The sequence below is a fragment of the Macrobrachium nipponense genome, chromosome 2 (genome assembly GCF_015104395.2).
Source record: "Macrobrachium nipponense isolate FS-2020 chromosome 2, ASM1510439v2, whole genome shotgun sequence".
Lineage (NCBI taxonomy): Eukaryota > Metazoa > Arthropoda > Malacostraca > Decapoda > Palaemonidae > Macrobrachium > Macrobrachium nipponense.
In genome coordinates, this window is record NC_087201.1 from 58,571,801 (window position 1) to 58,595,791 (window position 23,991).

A 23,991-nucleotide genomic window follows, 5' to 3' on the forward strand; every position below is an offset into this window, starting at 1 on the left:
CTCTCTCTTGTTAAGCCCAGTTCAAATTGAAAAGAATTCGTTTACATGGAATTTTAGGAGCCTACTCTTTTCCTCTCTCTATTCCTTTTTGCAGTTTACATCGTGAATTATAATACTACCCATATGCACAATTCACACACACACAATTGTATATATATATATAATATATATATATAATATATATATATATATATATATATATATATATATATATATATATATATATATATATATATATATATATATATATAAATATATATGTAAATACCCCGAAGAAGTGTACGCAATACACGAAAGCGCTTGGTACCTGGTCTTTGATTCTTCACCTTTCATGTGGCTATTTACGTACATATTTGTCACGTGCTGTTTGGTGACTTATTGCTGATATATATATATATATATATATATATATATATATATATATATATATATATATATATATATGTATATATATATATATATATGAAATTGTGTGTATGAATTGTGTATAGGTAGTATATATATATATATATATATAGATATATATATATATATATATATATATATATATATATATATATATATATATATATATATATAATATATATATATATATATATATATATATATATATCTATATATATATATATATATATTAATATATAGAGAGAGAGAGAGAGACGAGAGAGAGAGAGAGAGACGAGAGAGAGAGAGAGAGAGAGTGAGGAGGGGTGTGAGTGTACTTGTGTCGCTCGTGTTTGTGTGTACGTGTGGAGAGCGAACTTGATAAAATATAAATGAGATATCACGTCAGAAGAAATGAATGGAAAATGGACTAGGTTTGAAGACACTGACGAGAAAGCGGCACGTAGTTCGTAGTTCTGAGAAGTATACCAAACTCGGGGAGAGTCAATGCAGTGTTCCGTGCACATAGGATGGCAAAGAGTGAAAAGTGGATCGAGTTGGGATGGTGGAATTGAGATGGTTAGTGAACAAAATTCTAGCGACTGTCTGAAGCGGAGTTTTGTCTAATACACATACACGAACAGGTTTACTCTAATGTTCCGCTAGTACTACGATGTGTCCTTTATAATTATGATCGATAAACTGACTTAAAATTTGGAAATGCGTTTCGTTTGATTGAATTCTTGCTAATAGAAAGAAAAACAAAAATTAAGTTTTTTATCGTTTATTAGAGAAAATATAAAATATTTTACAATTTTAATAGTATTACATGCAGAATTAGAAAATTAACTTTAGGTGAAAAATGGCAGGACATGATTACTGAAAAGAAATGACACGACTTTGTCTTGGTATGGTCAGCACATATAATTTCAATAGCGAGTTCATCTTATTCTATATTCGTGAAAATATGCCTACGGTCAAAATGCTTTCCAATTCAGAGTCCATCTAACTATCAACTGAAATATGCATATTGTAGAAGTAGTCTAGACATTAGTGGTACTCCACAACATAGGTGGTCTCCTCTACCTCTACTATCTGGCCTTTCCGGATGAGGCTGCGAGCCCTATACCCATTTATAACGCCCTGCCTTTTGTTGGTAGCTGCCCATTCACAGTTGAAGTGGCTGGTCCAGGTTAAAAACTTATTTCCATATATTATATATATATATATATATATATATATATATATATATATATATTTGTGTGTGTGTGTGTGTGTGAACTAATAGTAGGTGGATAGCTGGTGGAATAGGGTTTGTGTTAGGGCTATACTATTACGGAGGATATTTATATATATATATATTTATATATATATATATATATATATATATATATATATATATATATATATATATATTATTTTCAGTGCCTTTGCATTGCATAATGTATACAATAAAATTTGATTATAAATGTAATAATCGTGTACAAAAATTTAATTGTATTAGTTAATATAATTGATATGTATATGTAATCTCAAAACAGACTATATCATTTACTGTCCACCTATTTTGGTTCGCCCTATATATATATATATATCAATGATAGCAGAAAAAGAAACACCTGGTGAACACTCACGTTACACCACACGCAAATAAATGTACATTGGGAGAATGAGCGAGAGGACATAGTTATAGCGTGAATGTTCGTAGAATGGTAGTTATGACCGTTAATTCAAGGTCTCTCACTGTATGCACTGGACGCATATTACTTTCTCTTTATTTGTACTCTTCCCTTAATAGTTTTTTTAAGTTTTAGTCGTCTAATGCTTTCTGATTCTCCTCTAGCCTTGACTGCTTCTCCGCTTGACTCTTAAATAATTTACGCGCAAATAAAGATATTAGTGAAAGAAGGCCCCAAAGTGGGAGCCCATGACTATGCCGTCTATTTGCCTATAAACTTACCCTTTAAAATAACAATGAGTATCAGTAACCGAGAGTATATTTAAGAAACATATTACAATTCTCAATAAAAGTTAGCAATAAAAATACCCAAAGTATGTAGAGCATGGCAGTTAATGCGGCTTTAATTATCGGGGTCAGCTTGCTTCTACCAATGAACACACACATTATATATATATATAATATATATATATATATATATATATATATATATAAATATATATATATTATAATGGAAAACAGTTAAAATGAAATGCTTATTCAAGCGGGCCTATAGACTTTAGACCAAGCAAGAACCGGTTAAGGCTGATACTTGACGTGATGTCGACCATCCCCAATACATCCATTTACACTCCTTGTCAGCTGTTTGTTTCAATAGGTCAGTAGCGAACGAGGAAGAAAAATATAGTTAAGAAATACAGTCTGTTTTAGCCAGCGCAATCGAGATGTGACCCTGAGCAAACGCCGTCTCCCCTTGATTGTCTGCCTCAGGGTCTATATTGGTCTGTCTGACAGTGACCACGCATCGTCCTACCTTCCCCATCCAGAGCAGGACAAAACAATGCTGATCTCTGTCTATCTATCAATATATATATATTATATATATATATATATATATATATATATATATATATGTGTGTGTGTGTGTGTGTGTGTGTGTGTGTGTGTGTGTGTGTAGATGTATAATATATACATAAAACTCTTATGGTTCCCGCTCACGTTACCGTTAATTTGCGAATGTTTGTGTGGAAGACAGAGGTTTTATATCTAAAGGTCAACCTCTTGTTCGTAAGCTGCTTCATTATAGATTTGCCACGTGTCTTCTTAAAACGCACGATGTAAGAACTAAAAAGTCACGTTCTTTTGATAATTATAACTATGTGGGGAACTATAAATTAGCTTATCAATGTAAAGAGATACTATATAGGTCACATATACAAGATTCACCAAAAGAAATCTTTAAAGGTATTTAGTTTTCATGTCATACTCCTTGATATGTTAATATGATAAGAATTTTAATTTACCTGAAGAGTGAGATGGCGCGGAGTGAATATATATATATATATATATATATAATATATATATATATATATATATATATATATGTATATATATATATAAACCCTAAGGTAAACGAAGAAAGTATAAGATTTACCACGCAACAGGTCAGTAATCACGATTCTCTGAAATTAACAATTTATGTCCAACAAGCCCATTATACACAAGAAAATAGTCATTCGGAAGAAATCACTTTTATCAATAAGAATTTTATTAGTAAACTCTAAAGTAAAGTAGAAATGTAACTAAAACAGGTCACGGAAGTGATTCATTCCGGATGGGCGCTCGCAGTGCTCAAGTGCAGCCAGAATGATGTTTATAGAGTCTCCTGAACAATCCCAGGTTGACGACCTGCCTCCCTGTCCGCCGTTCTCTTCCGAAACAAATTCCTTTCCTGCTCATGACTTCATTGGCATCTGCGAGAGTGAATGCATTTGGATTTCGTGTGATTGGACCTGTCATTCAAGTCATAGCACTGGGTTTGCTGAACAGAAAATTGAAATACGCACATGCTGATGTCAAATATTACTGCAATCAACTTACACTTAGAGAGAGAGAGAGAGAGAGAGAATTTCTAGATATTAATGTATTCAACTTAAGCTTAGTGTATCCACGGATTTGTTTAAGGATAGATAGTTAGTGAAACGATAATTTCGTTTTAAGTTCCGGTTTTTACTGCTAATGGATTTTTTTATTTCTTTTGTGCTGTTTTCGCCTAATTTCCTAGTTTTTTATTGTATTCGAGGTACTCATTATTTTATTTTCCATTATATATATATATATATATATATATATATATATATATATATATATATATATATATATATATATATATACAGCCATATCTAATAATATGATTATATGCCACCTTATTAGGTTGCGTCTAGAATAAGATGTTGTTTTGAGAAAATATTTGTTTAGCTAATGATAGAAAATGTCCCTGTCCATATTATAACAATAGTTCTTTTCCAAACGTCTTTTCAAAAATTGTTTTCCACGGAATAACCGATCGGTGAGCTGGAAGAGCAACTGAAGGCGGCCAAGGCGGAAAACAGCGGCAGCCGTCAGGAGGTGTCGGCCCTCACCCAGCAACTGGCAACGTCGGTGCCCCGCGCCGAAGCCTTATTAGCCAGGAGGGAACTGGAAAGGCGCATTGATCAGCTCACCAGGCGAGGATCAGAATCACGTTGTTCTCCAGCTTTTCTCTTGAGACATTTTGACATTGTATCATAAATATGGATACGAGTGGCTATGTTTCCTATAGACTGAAAGAGAGAGGGATTACGTATAATGTTTCGTACGAAAGTAACGGAATATCTTGGAAGATATGACTCTAAATGTTACATAAGAAGAATTCTTGTCAGATTCCAGACTTACTTCAGAATACTCGGGATTTCAAAGCGGCATCTCAGAATATTGATTGCAAAAATAGCTTTCTCCGTTCTCTTTTCTTGCTATACATATGCATTTGCAAGCTTTTTTATAGCCCTAGAATTTAAGTCTGTTTTTTACTTTTCCGAAATAGGGATAATGTGTGACTAAAAGAGAGTACCGTAGACGGTAGTATAACCCTTTAATATAAATGAGAGTAACAGAAAATCAGTTCGGACTTTGCTTTATCTAGTAAGTATGTAAAAGAACTTAACAGGGGCAATTTTCAATCTCTTAATACAAATTAAATAATTTAACCAGCGAAGAGAAGCTACTTTTGAAATGTTTAAGTTGTATTAAATGAATCAAAACCAGAATATAAATGGAATTCAGGATTAACTTCTTGGAGATGTAGTCGATATCAAAATAAGAGCCAGACATGACCTCAAAATTAACGTCATAATAGCAGCAAGATCGATTAAGCTAACATTGTCAGCGTGCAGTAATGAACATCATTACCAAACATGATAGCATGTGAAAACTAATTAGCGAACGTGATTTGGTATAGAAATGATGCCAAATAGAATCTAGCATGGTATATCTAAACTATTTATCATAAGATGATTGAACTACCCGTATACACCCCATCTTTACTATAATCTTACTTTTAAGGAATTTTTGAATCTCCACCATCGCTTTTGCAATGAGTCCCTTTGTCTCACTTACCTAAGGAGAACCAGGCTTTAACTGACAGCGTAGAGCGCGAGCAGAAGGAGCGAGAATGGCTGGAGGGGGAGCTGAGGGCCAGTACGAGGCAGCCGAATCTGCCGAACAGGAGACGGCCAGCCTGCAAGCTCTTCTCTCGCAACTCGAGACCACCGTTGAGGACAAGACTCAGCTGCTTGACCAACAAAAGGTGACGGAGGCCTTTGCCACAACACTTTCTGCCTACATATGTATGAACAAGTACATATTCGGACGCTTCAGGAAGTCCACATGCAAATTACTCGGCTACACATACACACACTGCCCCATTATTTATTTAAGTAAATATATATATATATATATATAGATAGATAGATAGATAGATAGATAGATAGATAGATAGGTGTATATATGTATATATATATATATATATATATATATATATATGTGTGTGTGTGTGTGTGTGTGTGTGTATGTGTGTGTGTGTGTGTGTGATACATTTAAACACACACATATATACACACACACACACACACACACACATATATATATATATATATATATATATATATATATATATATATATATATTGTGACGAAGTGCCAAGTATCTGGTTACTACACTTACCATTCATTAATTGATACCTCACAAAAGCCAGACACCTGAACCCTCATCACAGGTACTAAAACGACTAAATACTCTAAATGGCAATAGTGCCCTCCCTTAACAAGTTACCAGTATTGCAGAAAATCAAGAGTAAGTTCATCAAAACAGGTGTTGAGGTAATCTTGTAAGTAATTAAATTAATCAAAAAGAGCATCGCTCCATCAACAACTTTAAGTCTAAGTATTTCCCTGATTTTCAGAAGTCTAATTACTTCCCTGGTCTAAGTCACTTCAAGTTAATTGAAGGAAAACAGATCAATTACCACTCTATGTTTCTACCTAACATAAATATAATCATATGCAATACTGGAGAAATGAAAAACACTTAATAAAAAAATTTTAAATACAAAAAATGTATTATTAATTCAAAAATTTATAAGGGAAAATTCACAATATCGGGAAAATTACTGTTACTTGAAAACAAAGTAAAGTTTAATTAATTCTTGAATCAGATTAAGTAAAATTAAATCAAATTAATTTATCATAAAATTCAAGAAAATTAATTCAATAAAAATTCAAGAGTATTAGGCAATAATTGAAATTGGAAATTAATTTACAAGTGCTAAACAATAATACTTGAAAAGAATTCTAAGTAAATGCAAATTATTTCACAAGTGTTAAATTTAATTAAATGTGCAACGATTAATTAATGAAAATAACTAAGTCAATTAAATTGTGAATGCAAATGAAAATACAGAAAAATGTGGAAAATACCAAAATTTCAAAAGTATTTATCACACAGAATATAAAATAAAAAGACACACTTCAATAAGAAAATGGACAAATGCACAAAATAAAAATTACTTCAAATGAATAAACACAAAACACAAAAATTTGCAATGGGTAAAAACGTAAATATTTTCTCTCAAAACCACTTTAACCATCAGTTATTATTTTTACCTGACCACTTTTCCTTATTAGTTTATATAGTTGCAACTAATAAAAATATAACACTTTACCTTTTTGGTATACCAACTTCTTTCTTTCTTTGCTGCAGGCTTGTTTCACACTTTCACAAAACCAGGCGCTGTTACACAACAACGTTTGTTCAGATTCCACCAAAAAAAAACACTATATAACACTAAATAAACTCTAAGAAATATCAAATCTGAAATTTACAAGTTACGAGTGACCATTCAATAAGTACGAAATCGTTACGTTACTTTAAAATCAAAAGTGCTATGCGATGGAGAGAGAGGGAGAGAGAGAAAGAGAGAGATCTGAATGCCTCGTGGTTCCAAGATGTAATCAATTGTCTTCCTTTACGGAAGCTGGACTGGAGATGACATAAAACGTTTTGGGCAACAATTCTTTCTAGAAGCTTCGAAATCCTATGCAACTTTACATACAAAATGTGTAATCTGCACGTGGCTTTGATCAAAGACATACGCGTTCGAGACCAGTCTGTTAAAAAAAGACACGTACTCGACTCGATCGATCGAAGCAGAAGTCCCTTATCATACGTGATGACAGAATCCCAAAACACAATGAAGACTCGAGGTCTCTAATCAAATGTGTTGACAGATTAGGAAAGCAAATGGAGATCTTGGAGTTCCTTTAATCTCGAGGAGATGAAAAGTTACTGAAACAATTCTAGTTTTGAACGGACAAAGAAAATCTCTCTCTTTCTACATTCTACGTTATATATTCTTTTACATTATGTAATGCAGAAATTTTGGCACACATTTAAAACATCCTAATTCTAAGCTATCTAGGAATCTAAAAAAATGTTACACAATATTTTATACAGTCAAAGAGGGATATATGTATTTTGAAAGTAGCAATATATAATATATATATATATATATATATGTGTGTGTGTGTGTGTGTGTGTGTATATATATATATATATATATATATATATATATATATATATATATATATATATTTATGGCAGGACTGGCTACAGTCTAAGATAGCGATTTGGCTTGAGTGTCTGGCTATTGGAATTGGTGTTGACATTGAAATATAATTATATAATTAGTTTGCTTCGTGCTAAACATGTAGCTATCTTCTTATCTTAACGTTTTTTTTAAATTATTTTGGGAAAATAAATTGAACGTGTCATTATGTATTCATTCTTGATCAAAGAAAAACTATAACCTCCTCCACCTTGCTTTGGGTATTTGGACTGAGACAAAACAATTCTGAAAAGGCACTTTGTTTCTTTACAAGTTCGTTGTCATTTCTATTTGCACTCGGGGAATTTTGTGAGAGTTCGATATTGTCACTGGGCCCCAATCAACACTTCACACCCACACTTCACGTACACTTCGCACTCCCTTCAATGGAAGGGCGTCTTCCCCTCTGCCCTTCAGTCTTTTCTCCTTTCCTCTCTTACTTTCCTTCTCTGCTCTCTTGCCTGTGTCGAGCCTTCATATTTCGGATGCTATCCTTCTAGCACCGCCTCCGGGTTCTTGATTTTGACTCTGAGTGTGGCATTTTCTGAAAGGATCCTTATGTGTGAGTGGTTATTGCCCTTTCTTCGAAACTTCCTCCTGTCAACTTTTCTATCGTAATTGGTAAACTTTTCATTGGGAAACTCCTCTTTCTCCCATGCTCCGACCTTAGAAGGTGTGTCTTTTGGTATTCTTGTAGGATATTCGTCGAGGTCTACCATAAGGACGTCCTTAAAAGTCTGGCACTTCCGATTTGGTTGGCTAAAACCAAAAGGCCTATCTTATTAAGGGAGGAGCCTCAACTTCTTCCCTTAAACAAAGGTGCATTGAGTCACCTGTCCTGACACTGACCAGAAGGCTTCTTGAAATGGCCCACCGAAATTAATTCTCGGCCCTCGGGCGTGTCAGAAGATGTCAGGAGAGCCAGCGTCGATTAATTTTCTGTAGTGGAGGTGACATAGGCCTTAGGGAGGTGTAAACCATGTTTCGGGGTTTCAGATTTCCTGGGACACCTGGGTGATTTCACTTTCCAGCTTGTGCGAAAAAAGTTCTTTCATGCACTCTCGGTAGCGTCGTTATTTGTAAGATCATTATTTTTATTCTTTTTTCCTACTTCCCCTTTTCTTATCATTCTTGTCTTTTCGAAGTCTTTATATGCTAACGCATTCTGATAATAGTTCCCTTGATTCTATAACACACACACACACACACACACACACACACACACACACATGTATATATATATATATATATATATATATATATATATACATACACCTATTATTTTCCCTAACATGTGTGACTCTAAGGAATGAAATATAACGGAAGGGTCATATAACACTCAAAACGAACGAGAGAGAGAGAGAGAGAGAGAGAGAGAGAGAGAGAGAGAGAGAGAGAGAGAGCCTAGCTAAAGTTAAAAGTCCAGCTCGATGTAATATATCCCACTCACCCGTATCTCTCTCTCTCCTGCTTCCTCGATAATAAGGTTCTTCTTCTCAATTAATTACGTCTTTCATGACATCTCTTCAAACATATCCAGGTCTTCTTCTCCTCCCTCCTTTAACACCACTAAATTCTACATTTTTTCCACCATCATTTCTTCATCTATTTATTCACATGACCAAACCACCATCAAATGCTTTATTTGTTCTCTTTCCTATTTCTTCTTTTTATCTGCACGTTTTCATCACGTTTTCTTATGGTGCACATTTTGAGCAAATAATTCATGTCACCAGTTTCAACCTTTTGTTTATCACTTGAGCTCAACTTCCACCCTTCACCTCGATCAAAGAGAGATGTCTTAACAATACCTTCATACTTTCTCATTTTAGTTTCCAAAGAAAAATCAAGTCTCTCTTCAGTCACCCGCGCACCACCTGCCACCTTTCTTTCTTTGCCTATTCGGTAACTTACCTCTTCGCTCTTTGTACGCGCGTTTGTTTTGCTTCAACTATACTTACGTTTTTCTCTCCCCATAGAGGGGTGGGATTAAGTCTGTTCTCAACATGTCTTTCTTGGATTTGGCTGCTGGCCCAGTGCCCTTATAAGCCCTAGTTTCCAACCCATCACAGTCGACCTAATTCCAGGTACCTAACTAACTGCCAAGGTCAACAAAGACACCATGAATTTGTTTGGACATGGACCAGTGATGTGGGTAAAAAGTTGGTTCAAACACATTCTCCACTCGAATAATCTTCCCTTTGAATTACAATAGCTATTGCTGATTCCCTTTGATCAATTTAGCTGCAACAGATACAAAGGATGGACTCTTGAACAGAAATGAGTAATTGATTTATTTGCCGAAAGCCTTAATTTGGAAGAATAGTGATATATCAGTGACCTTTAGAGCACAGGGAATCGTAAAGCTTTGGTAACACTACTAAGTATTTTTGAAGTTCGTGTGTTGCACAGCTCAGGAAAATGAAATTCAAAGGGAGTGTCTGCGAAGAAGCAAAAACCCCCAATACTTTAGTAAAACTTCACTGATATTTAAAAGAAGTCGCTATCTTGATCATACAGCAAACATTTTTCCCATTCGGATTCTTCAGTCAACCGATAAATGTTTGTACTGAGTGAGTATCAATAACCATTATCCTTTCCTTGATGCGTTTGACCTCGGTAATAATCGGTATACAACAGAGGAGGGTCTGTGGACAGTGGCGTAGCTGGCATTCCATCAGGGGGTTCCTAGGTGGGGCCAAGATATTTTTTTGGGGCGCCAACGGCAATTTCACGAAAGAAATGTATCTATTCTATAATCATTAAAATATACTTTTCTCGAATGTATGCATCCATGTGAAGAAAGGGAAATAACACTATTAGTATTTAGTAAACCTGTATTTGAAATGATATAGCTCAATTTTCAGTCAATTCTCAACTTTTACTACATGCAAGTGTACCAAATACTGTAATGTCAATTTCCTCACAACTAACCTCATTTCTATTATCAAGTTTTAATTTTCAACTATAGTATAATTTGCTTGTCATGTAAATATATCAAAATAGTGTATAATATCACCAATAACACAAAAGACTTCTGACCCTCCAAGATCTCTCCTTCAAAATGTCAACCTCTCTATTCCCTCGCCTTCATCTCCTCTCCCTGGAAACTGACGCTAAGCAGCGGCGGCAAATTGCATTGCACTTATTCAGAACTGTAACTATAGTTTCAATCACTTCGTACATAAGTTGATAACATTAAGTTGGATCAAAATATCATGAACAAACATGGCATTTGTGTTAAAACCGTAGAACTATATACATCCATTCATTGCTATGCTCTATATTAGTTGTAATGGTAACAAGAACCAAAGCAATGTCATTAGATATATAGCAGAACTGTAAATAAATTAAAAATATTTCCAATACTTTCTCAGCTAAAACATTCCAATGGCATGGGAATGGATCAAATAGAAATTATTAATAGCATTGGAATGGATCAAATCCGATCAAAATAATATCATCAGCAACACGTGTCAATTGCTAAAAAAGAACAAAAAAGCATAAATCGCTGGGCTAAGAATATCTGCTTTTGACCACCAAATGGTTAAAATTTAGCTACAAAGGGAAATTCAACTTAGGGGGATTGCCAGTTGGGAGGCCAAGAATCTGATTAGGGGCCCCGGGCACCTCCTTGCCCCCCATAACGACGCCACTGTTTATGGAAAGAAAGGGCACAATCATCAACGTTCCCTTACGTGATGATATAATCACGATAAAAAAAACGACAAAACTATTGAGAATCTATATACTAAACAGCAAAGTACCAATATTCTGAAGGACGAAAATGTAACAATATGTTAAGAAATAATTCTGCTCCTCTTCCTCCTATTGTCTTATCGATAATATTGATGTTATAGGTTATAACACTTGTCACATTGATTGTAACAAGTGTCAGGACCTTCTCCCGCTCGGCTTCCTGATATACGTAAGTGCGTAATTGCTGCCCTACAAATAAGTAGCAGTTGTGGCACTTGATAAGATGTATTATATTCCAGTGGTTATACACACCCTCGTCTAGGTAAAACGACTTTGGTTGCAATTAGCACCTCAATAATTCCCACGCGAAAATTTTTTTTGGAACAAACGACCATCGTTGATAATGTTGAAGTTTCACAGTTCTTTTCCACACAATTATCCACACACACCACACACACACACACACACACACACACACACACATATATATATATATACTATATATATATATATATATATAGATATATAAATGATGTTGTTATATATAAAATCATATATGTACGGTTTATATATATATATATATATCATATATATATACATAAATATATATATATATATATATATATATAATATCTATATATTATATCTATATATTATTATTACACACACACACACACACATATATTATATATATATATATATATATATATATATATATATATATTATTATATGACTGGGATATATAAAACATCATATATTATCTATATAATATATATATAATATAAATATATTATATATATTATACTATTATATATATTAATAATATATTTTTATACATATATATGTGTGTGTTGTGTGCGTGTGTATATTGTATGTATTTATATATGTATGTGTATATGTGTTTGTAGTATGTGCATATATATGAATTTCAACAAAATTTGTTTTGCCTCGACGGAAGTGAGTATCACAACTGCTATAACTTTGCAAATGACAGAACTACTACTTATTTGTATGCAATGAATATTAAACGTGTTATAACCTAAAACGGTGAACACTTTAATATAGATACAGTTTTGAAAAGTAAACAAAATGGTTCATCACCAGCAAAACTGTGACGAAGTGTGATGCCTTAGTTTTAAGTTTCATTACAATATCTGAAGTTTCATTTCCATTCATCACTTCAGGACGAGCGAGAGAACATTAACCGACAACTCGAGGAAGGACGAGAGGAAGTCGTCAGACTTCGGAAGGAAGCTGAGGCCAGGGCTCGAACATTGGCCAGACCTTGAAACTGCAAATTAAAGAAGCGACATCAACTGCCAAGGTATTTTCCTGCTCGGCATTCAGTCTTATCAGCACACGTGATGTGAGAAACACGCAATTTTTGCCGTTTGAAGAGGCTGTTCTCGACTTCATTTGCGGCCACTAGATTACGTTGTGCCATTTTTGACTCTTTCTTCTTGAGGGGCCAGTAAAAAACGGACTTGTGCGTGAATGTACACCAGACTTTTTTTAACAGAAGATATATGATTTGTCGCCTTTATTTTCTTGCTATCGTTAAATTATTCTAAAGTAACTTTAATTGATTTCACTGTTTTGACATGATTATTGATGATTACCTTCAGTTGAATGGCCTCACGAAATATGTGCAAAACTCGCTGAAATCTGATAGTACAATGCGCTTTCAAATACGGCTACAATAAAATGTTTTCTTGTTGTTCAAGAATCTTTGGCTTTTCCGACAGCATTTCTTCCTTGGGTGAGGAATACCGATATTGACCTACTTCCATTCTCAAAGAAAAAAAAAAGGTTTGCTGTGGCATACTTGTCATGGGAGGATATAAGAGAAACGTGATATGATTTAATCAATATTTACCATAACCCAACTGGCTCTATTGGGGAAATTTAATACTTAAATCGACAGCTTTCTCTTCTTTAAATCATCAACGCAGACAATGACATGAATTTCACGAAAATCACTAAAAGGACAACAAATAAAGGAATAACCATTCCTTAGTTTTATTCTTCGGTAAAAGAAAACTATTGTGCCGGCTTTGTCCGTCCGCTTTCTGTCTGCCCTCAAATCTTAAAAACCGTTTAGGCTAGAGGGCTACAAATTGGTATGTTGATCATCCACCCTCCAATCATCAAACATACCAAATTGCAGCCCTCTAGCCTCAGTTGTTTTTATTTTATTTAATGTTATAAACTTAGCCACACTCGTCCTTCTGTCAACGATATAGGATAGGCCACTACCGGGCTGTGGTTAAAATTTCATGGGCCGCGGCTCATACAGCATTATACCAAGACGAAAGATAGATCTATTTTCGGTGGCCTTGATTATACGCTGTAGCGGCTTTACAGAACTTGTTTGTTATCGGTACTTACGGTTTCATCGTTGGAAGTTCGTCCCTTTCTTTGCAGTTACGAGACGAAGACTGCGTGAGACTCCAGAAGGAGAACTCGGCAGCGCACAGGCAGTACGACCAGCTGGAGAAGACCGTCCGGAGACAGGATGAAATGCGCGCAGAGGTGGAGAGTCAGATAAAGAATTTAAGAGGACAACTCAAGGTATGAACAACAACCAGTATTATTATTATTATTATTATTATTATTATTATCTAACATAAGCATAACCACATAAATCCTGAAATGGAGAAACAAATCCATATTTACGTAAACTATACAAGACTATTTAAAACTAAAACTCTACAGAGCTTTCTAGAATTGTACGGGTTCTCGAATTATTTTTAGATCTATTTGTACAGTTACATAACTTGGATTTGTATTCCATTCATTATTATTCATATTTTAAAAGTAAAGAGTTGTGACGAGTTATTGAGGCATTTCTAAAGTTATACTTGATATATTTATGAAAATAACGAATCGTTTATATAATATTTAGGCCTCTGAAAAAAGATTATTGTAACAGTTTGACTACGGTATACTTTTCATTTTTTTTTAAGAAAGGGTGCTGAAAATACGAAGTAAAAAGACGGAAGAAATTGACCATAAGAGAAAATCTAAACTCTTTGACCGTTGAAGTTCCTTGTTGGGCGAGTCGGTTACGTGCTCGACTACCGATTCAGGGTCCGGGTTCGATTCCCTGCTCTGCCAACGAGGAATAAGAGGAATTTATTTCTGGTGATAGAAATTGATTTCTCGATGTGGTTCGGATTCCACAATAAGCTTTAGGTCCCGTTGCTAGATGATCAATTGGTTCCTAGCCACGTAAAAATATCTAATCCTTCGGGCCAGCCCTAGGAGAGCTGTTAATCAGCTCAGTGGTCTGGTTAAACTAACATAGACTAAACTTAGGTACTGTTGAATACTACTTCTCATACTCTTAATTCAAAATTTACCGCTATAGCATCCTTATGTTTATTTGTCTTATAGGCATTCAAATTAAACACGCATCAAACAGAATGCCTGCAAGTGCAAAGGCAATTAACGTTGTATCAGATTCGTCCTCATTCTAAAAAATTATTGATTTTAAGTTGTATTCTCTCTGAAAGATTCCATTAAATTTAGACAGTCCCAGTCATGCTATGAATCACTCAAACCAAGATCACGGGTACTAGAATCCTAACTATTTTGAAGTCATACAGTAGAGCGCGAAAATGTTTTTAACATAATTTTTATCAGTATCAAGAGGGTACACACACACACACACACACACACACATATATATATATATATATAAATATATATATATATATATATATATATATATATATATATATATATATATATATAAATGTGTGTATGTGTTTTGGTTGTTGTAGACTGCTACTAGTTCCTTGTAACAAATTTCCAATAAAGAGAGAAGTTGGGAAAACATAAATGAAACAAGGGGCATTTGGTAGGTCATATTTCGTCAAGGCCACTCACAGCTGACAGTAATACATATTGGCCCTAAACAGAGCTTCTCAGAACAGTCATGAGCTCAAAGTGTTTCCTTGATTTTACAGAATCTATTATAATGTGGAAATCTAGTAGAGTAGGTAGTACCATTCTGGAGTGATCAATAAATACTTTCCGCGTATGTTAAAAAGCCAGAGAGTTTGCCCTGTGCAATAAAAAAAAGAAAAAAAACAAAAACGTGGTGATCAATAACTACTGCCTAAGTATACACTCACCTTGTACGTAGCTTCAATTGTCACGGTACTAGACCAATTTTCAATAAATATTCGTCTAAACTCCAGTAGCCTGTAGTAATATGCCTGAGATACCTCCAAATCCATTTATCTTCAAGTCAGAATACACCCAAATGAAACTGCGCATAAAAGGAGATGCGTTTATCTTATCTTTACAGGTCGCAGAGAAGCAAGCCTTGACCGAGAACCGTCAGCAGCAGAGAATATCCCGCCAGATGGAAAAACTGAAGCGAGAGAGGGACGTCCTTCACAGAACCTACATCAAAACCCTGGGTAACAGATGTGTCCTAACTCTTTCTCATATTCACACACACAGCAGGGTTAGAGAGATGATTACTTCTTGTACACGCTGCTAAGTAATTTAGCGCCCGATTATAAATAATTTTTTTTCCAGAACAGCTTGCTATTATTTTTCTGCATTCGTGCCGCATATTCGTAACGAACCGTAATCAGGGGAAATGGATTTTGACGGAACGCATAAATCTTCTTTCCTTTCTCATATCTGTCTTTTGTAGTTCCATATTTAACCTAATAGAAATAATAACCTTAGTTTTTTACGTCTTTACTATCTTTTTTCCCCTGTGCAAAGGGATTGCTTCCAAACAATTCTAAAATTGCTTGGCCAGCGTTAATCCATTCTGCTCGATGACATGAATGATTTAGAATGAATCTTCCATTAAGCATTAAGCTTATTTCAAGAATACGAAATGTAATTTGCCTCTATTATAGTTTTACAATTCTTTCTTTAGAGCCTAACAACAACTTTTGGTTGATCGTCAATTCTAAGTCGAGTGTAGTCGCGTTGATTTAGTAAAGCTTTATCAGTGAAGTTCACGTGGCATCTGTATATCCATTTACGGGTATAGAGCAATTACCGCTGAAGCAACAGTTTTATAAAACAATTAAATGTTCTTGTACTATCTGGAGTTAAGACGATAAACACTTACCACGTGGAACTTTAATCAGATTGACATTCAACCGCTGTGAATGCGAATGGTTACCGGATACGCATGCACACGCACACACACGCGCGTATGCACACACACTCAATATATATGTAGCATATATATATATATATATATATATATATATATATATATATATATATATATATATATACCTCGAGATACGAAAGGCTCTACTTACGAAAAACTCGAGATACGAAAGCCAATGCAAAAAATTTTACTGCTCTACATACGAAAAGTTTTCAAGATACAAAAGGTTGTTGCTGTAAAGTCCCGAGATTCGCCGGACCACCGAGAACAATTTTAAAACTCCCGCGCCGCCAACTGAGTAAACTCGCCACCATCCTCCCGCTCTCCCATTGTTCCTGATGCTAGTCACCCCATAAGGTCCTGCTCTCCTATTGGTCAGCATCTACCCCTTGTGCTTTAAGTATTCTATTGGTAAAAGGATGCTGTAAATTGAAAAACTTATTCATGCAATACATTTAATAAAAAAAACATTAGGTAAAGATAGAATAAAGAATAGAAATGAATGGTTATTATACTGTTTGGTAGTTTCAGTAGTTGAAGAGAGATAATGAAAATTTATGGCTTACTGTGCAAAGTGATTGCTTGTCGATCGTTCGATACTCATAAGTGCTGGATGTAAACAGACGTTTGGAAGCTTTTTTTTGTTTATTTATTATAGTTAATGGTTACTTAATAATTATTTGAAATGAGTACATGCAATACATTTAATAAAAAAAAACTGTGAATTAGATATCATAAAAATATAAATAAATCAGACTGCCAACAAATACGTATTTTTTAGAATTCTTCTTCTGCTTTATTATTACATTACGTATACTTATGTTTCATTATAGCTGTCAGTAACTCGGTATCTCCATTAGGTAAAAGATAGAATAAAGAATAAAAAATGAATGGTTATTATACTGTTGGCAGTTTCATTAGTTGAAGAGAGATACTAATGACAATTTATGGCTTACTGTGTGCTAGGAAAAATGATTGCTTGGCGCTCGTTCGATACTCGTAAGACGGGTAAGAGCTGAATGTAAACAATCGATTGGAAGGTTTGTTTGTTTGTTTGTGTATTATAGTTAATGATTAATTAATAATTATTTGAAATGAGTACATACTGATTGATTTATACATTTTATTGGCATATTCTAAGCTTTTAGCTCTTAGGTTTAGATGTCAGAATCATAGACTAGGCTACAGTAGCAACTGCTAACATAGGCTAGGCTTATTGCTAAGGGACATAGTATGCTAAAGTCGTAATAAAATGGGGTTGAACATTACATGCAGTTGAATATTACTCAAGTATGTACAGTATTGCCTTTTTGGAGTCATATTTCTTCCGTTGGATGGGCGTTGTAACACTAGAACATGTGTTTTAGGCCTGGAAATATAATTTACTGGGGTGTTTTTGGAGGGCTTGGAACGGATTAGCCATTTTACATGTAAAATGTGTTCCAAGATACGAAAAACTCATAATACGAAGGCCGCCTCGGAACGGATTAATTTCGTATCTCGAGGTACCACTGTATATATGTATATATATTATATATATATATATATATATATATATATATATATATATATCTGGGTGAATGTGTGCCGCAGGTCGGCAATACATGATTGAATCGAAAGACGTAGCCCTAAGTACAGAAAAATCACCGAAGAAAAGGAAACTAATTACTTAGCAAGTTGAAAATTTAAATATAAAAGGTCCCTCGTGCCTAGTATTACAAGAAAGCTAACGCGTGCTCTCCTTCCTGTTTTCTTTCTCAATCAGGGACTGTGCAAAAGCACGCTGGGTTGGTCCACATCCGGGAATTGGAGAGACAAAACGCCGAGCGAGAGTTGGGAAGATCCAGGCGGGAACTAACGAAGCAAAACGGGCTTATCACTGCTTTCCAGCACGCCAGAGATAGGTAGGCGGAACTAATGAAACTATGAACAATGAAATTTCGCTTCTAGCATGAACAGTCTTTATTCTGCTTTAGAATTGCTTATGGAAGATGCTATTATGATGAAGACGTCATAATGCTTATTTTTAGTTATGTGGTTCTATGTTTATATACTGCATTGTTAAAAAATTCTTACTTTATGTAAACTAATTTCTTTTTAGAGAAATTACTATCACAGATGGTGAAAACAAAACTATTTTGTTACAGAAGCTAGGATTTTTGTGTTGCTAACATTGCAACAAGTTGTCCCGGATTAAATTCTATACATCAAATTAATTTTACGTTCTGTCTATGTTTCTGTCCGGCTACTTCCGTATTGGTGAAAAGCTAATAATTATGGAGTGGTATATTATTTTAGCGTTTACGATCATAATCACCAAAGTTGTTTTATGAGCTTCAGAATTAGATGGTCTACTCTCTTCCACTTCAGGCAACTAGAAGAAACGGCGCGAGTCGAGGCCAAGGTGATGGAATTAGCAGCCGAGGTAGAGGCAAGGGGGCGGGAAGTACAGAGGTCTTTTCACACCCACGCAATCACGCGCGCCCCCACCCTCCAGCAAGCCACCACTCTGGCGGAAGCTCTCAAAACTGATAATTTCATCGTCGGGAGGCAGCTCAGGAATGTGCAAGTTAGTGATCATGGCTGATGCGTAAGACAATCGCTTTCGCTTTCCTATCTCGTTGCCTGAACTTTATTCAGCAGAATCTTTTAACTAAACAACTGAGAGCTAAAAGAATCCTTACTCAAAGTCCTGGCTGTTACCGAGACTATTTGTTCGTTACTTTTTTTTTTTTTTTTTTGACTGCAAATTCCGCCTTTTCACTTATCTTCGGAAGTAAGATTTACGAAAACATGCCGAAAACAAGAAAACTCCATTTACGCATTTGTAATAAAATGAAAAAAGTTAAGTTGGGGCAGTGAAGCGAAACTTTCTTGTTCTATGAGAACGAAGTATAGGCTACACGTTTTTCTTCATTAATTCTTAATTAAGTCTTACCGATCTGTTATTTATATCGCCATCATTTTTGTCTGTTGCTTTCATTGTTACTGATGCAATGGTCATCACTCTAGGACTGAAAATGACAAAATCAATAATTGTGGCTTTTACTGAATTGCTGCCACTATACAAAAAAGGCCAAGTTTTTTATAATGTTCATCGTTGTGGCAAATAGGGTTTCAAAAGTAAAGGCTATTATCAAGCAGACATGAGCAATTGCCTAAAAGAAAAAAGAAAGACGCAACTGATACTATTTTGCTAAAGAAATCATCAGTAGAATCTCAGCCTCGTAACTGTGTAAAAAAAAAAATCGTCTAAAAAGCGCATGGTAAGAGAACAGTAGTGTATATTGAATTCATAGGTCTAGACGGCAACTCATGACAGGAAGCAAATTCTACCTAGACCGTGGTTCCGGAATGTACCACAAACATGCGTGTGCGTGTGGTACTTGCGGCGTCGGTTACCTGATTCTTGTTGGAGACAGACAAAATGGACAGTTCTATGCTTTTTCTTCCCAATTGAATGCTGTAATTACACCGGAGGATAGATGAAGGAACAAATCGCGCTGATCAGTACTCATTGTGTATATAAATTCAGTATTTTAATTCCTATTTGGTATTAGTTTTGTAGCATATTTTAAAGGCTTGCTTTGTCTTAGCTTTCTCGTTAAGCAACTAATGTATTATTTGGATTTATCATCAGGTTGCCATATTGCCTTGTACAATTGATATTTACGTACGGTTGCTTACCATGGATAATAACGCTGTCACTATCGTTCGATGTGTCACGGAAGATGTTTCGTTGAAGAAATAATAATTGTCAGCAATTTCTCAGTCCACTTTAAATCACGTACTGTCGGCCAAAAAACTCTTGGCAGAGTTTCATAATTTTTCGTTCACCTGCCTGACGCACGATTCATGCCTTATTTATCTATTTTTCTTTTCAAAGATGGAAGAAATCATATGTAACGACGTTAAAAACAGTCACTGATATCTTTAGAACATTATGTTATGTTATTGTGTAAAACTATTTTCCATATAGCAAAATTGACGTGAACGAAACGAAGTGATAAAAAACGTCATATCACAACCATAGATATACATTACCAAATAGATAGGAGACACCTATCACTAGTAGTATCGCATAAACATAGTCCTTGAATTATCATTTCAATATTAAGTTGAAGGTAGTTGAACTAATCCATTTGTTAAATTTTACAGAAAACATTGGAATCTCACAAAATGCTATAAAATTTAAAAGCAAGAAAAAAAAACGAGAAAACAAACGATATCCTAACAGTGTGAACCAGCGGCCTCACTCTATTGCTTTTGATGTTATATGCACGGGAATCTAATGTCAATGTGTCATTTATCGGTCTAAGAAACATCCCTCGATGCGTGAGAGACAATTATTGCACTGCATTCGGTGCAAGTTCCTGTTGGAGAGATATCAAGAAAGCTTAATAAACCGGAGAGAATCATAATAGAAAAATAAAATTGTTTAAAGAACGGCAAAATTTAGAACATGGGCCTAGAGGTGGAACACCTCGAAGCACCACAAGAGAGCAATACAGTAGTGTAAATGTTGCTGAGCAACATTCATTTGTGAATTTTGAATTCTAGTGCCTCGTCACGACATTCCTGAACCAGGAATCATGACTAGCTCTATGCTTATGACTGGTGTCTGATGAATACTTTTGATGGAGAAGAAGAGAATTTTAAATCTACACTTGAAATATTTGATAGTTGTCTAATGAATAAGCAAACTTATCTTTGATGGATGAGAGATTTTTGTTTTGTTTTTCATCGGTGGCCAGTGAATACCACGGATAGGGAGGGAAACAGTTTCAATGATGCATGCATTTTTTTTCTTCAAAACCTAAAGAATACATTTTATTGGAAGATACTTTATAACATCGGCCTAATCTTTCCATCATTCCTTATACGCCACCTCGCTCTCTTCTCCATCTCAGGTTACTCGATCCGACGAACTCGTATCGCGTGATACGGGTTATTTTAAAATTCCCCGCGCCGACAACGGACGCCTTAAAATGGATGTTTATAAAATATTTTCTGTTCAGAGAAACTTTATCTTTCATTCCCAAAAATATGTGCATACACTCGTGTTACACCCTGTAGCCGTCAAAGAGCAACCCTTGATTATCCTTTCAGCTACTTATAATATGCTTATGGTAGTAGGTCTGGGTATAGTACATGTGAAACTAAGAAAGCTTTAATGAAAGTAAGCCTTTCTTGATGAATTCGTCAGGTTTGACTCCCACAGCTTTCCAACGTGTCCAAATGAAACAAGATGATATGCAAGGAATTCGATAAAAAATAAGACTGAATAAGGTCTGAGTTAATTATGTAAGCAATTATGAAAAGGATAAGAAAGGCGCACATGACTAATAAAACAAGAAATAACGGAAGGGGAACAACCAAATAAAGCAGATTAATATATATATATATATATATATATATAATATATATATATATATATATATACTATATATATATATTATATATATATATATATATATATATTGTCGATTTAAATATTCATTAATATTACGTATCCGCGATAGAGTATATACTGCTGGAAATAGACCTTGGCTAATCATGTGGGAAAATCAGAAGTCCAATTTAGACCCACTAAATGTGTCATGCAAATTATTTTATTGATCAAAGGACAAAATTAGTTTAATTAAACATCGTTTTTCAAGGAATGTTAACGCCTTGATGTATTATTTATCGGCTGTAGGAGACGAAATGACAACACCCCAATGCAGTACGATATGCTGAGTCAAGACTCGAGCGGCAGCAAAGCAACTTCAAAATCCTTCGGTATGCTGTCACGAAGCTAGGGTTGAGAATAAAATTAGAAATCGTGGACCCATCGGTATTTATTTCCCATACATTGCAAAATGTATCTTTAACACGTTGAATAAGTCTACTCAATTCTAATGTAATTTATTTCAAGTATAGCACCTTTGAAAGGAAATGTTATTTATTGTTAAGTAAATAATCTGGCACCTGCATATGGCAATATTTCCATAACGAACAATGAATTAAGAAACTACGCCAATTCTTCGTTGAGTACAGTTTTTTTTTTATCATTTTCATTTTTTCTTTAATTTGGAAATCACTGTTCCCACCTAGCAAAGAATTGTTAGATGTATAATGTATTCAGGACTTAGAAAACGTGGATCACAGGTAGAGCGAACAATTCTTAATTTGTAAAGTGCTTTTAATGTTCCTTTTTAATACGCTAAATAGAGTTTCTCTTCTTCTTACATCTCAGATGCAGAGCCTTTATGTAGAAGTATGAGCTAGACGCTATGAAAATGCCATGACTGTTTCAGATGTGCTGATGCGTATGTGTAAGTGTTACATAATAAAAATATGGAATTGTTAGTCCATATATATAAAAGACTAAAACTAAAGAGGTCAACCAGATTGCTTGCAGGAATGTGATCAGACTAGAGACGCTAAAGATGATGTATACAATAAAAGTAGGCTAAGATAACATGCCGTCACCTGTAGTCATTCAATTGTTATAAACTTTAGTCAAGCTTCCTGCTTGAGACAAACACCGTGACCTATAGCTCAAGCGGCCAACGTGATTAGTAACTATATCATCTGATTGTATGTTCGTATGTAACTATGTCATCTGATTGTAAGTTCGTATGTTCGAGCTACTATCTGTTCCTTTATGACTGGTAACCGAGATGGCAGTACAACAGAATAGAGTTAGCTATCGTCATTAGAAGACCTGTACCTCTTTACCTAAGCTTTATCATGTAGAGAGAAATAGAATTAGCCATCATCATTGGCAGAAGCGATCAAGCTATCGTCATTAGAAGACTTGTACAGTCATACCAGATCTTCACCATGTAAACTCAGAAGAATATATATACTTTTATACTTTGTGTTTCTACAAGAAACTCATCACCGAATCATCATGAGTTTAATACATCGTCGTCATAACCAAAGAAGATAATACCGACCCTCGTAAGTGATCTCACAAACCCCAAGACACTCCATTGAATATGGAAGTGCAATACCAACCGACTTAGCGTAAGATTATCGCAAGTCTAACATTACCTCATAGGCGCCTTATTATACAAGGCAACGGCCCTAAAATATGTAGGTGAAACGAT

At 34.8% G+C, this 23,991-nt stretch overlaps 1 protein-coding gene across 1 annotated transcript in view; it reads right to left on the bottom strand.

The window, feature by feature from the left end:
• LOC135221429 (cilia- and flagella-associated protein 58-like) overlaps positions 1-23,991 on the bottom strand; it is a 65,951-nt gene that overhangs the window by 37,023 nt on the left and 4,937 nt on the right.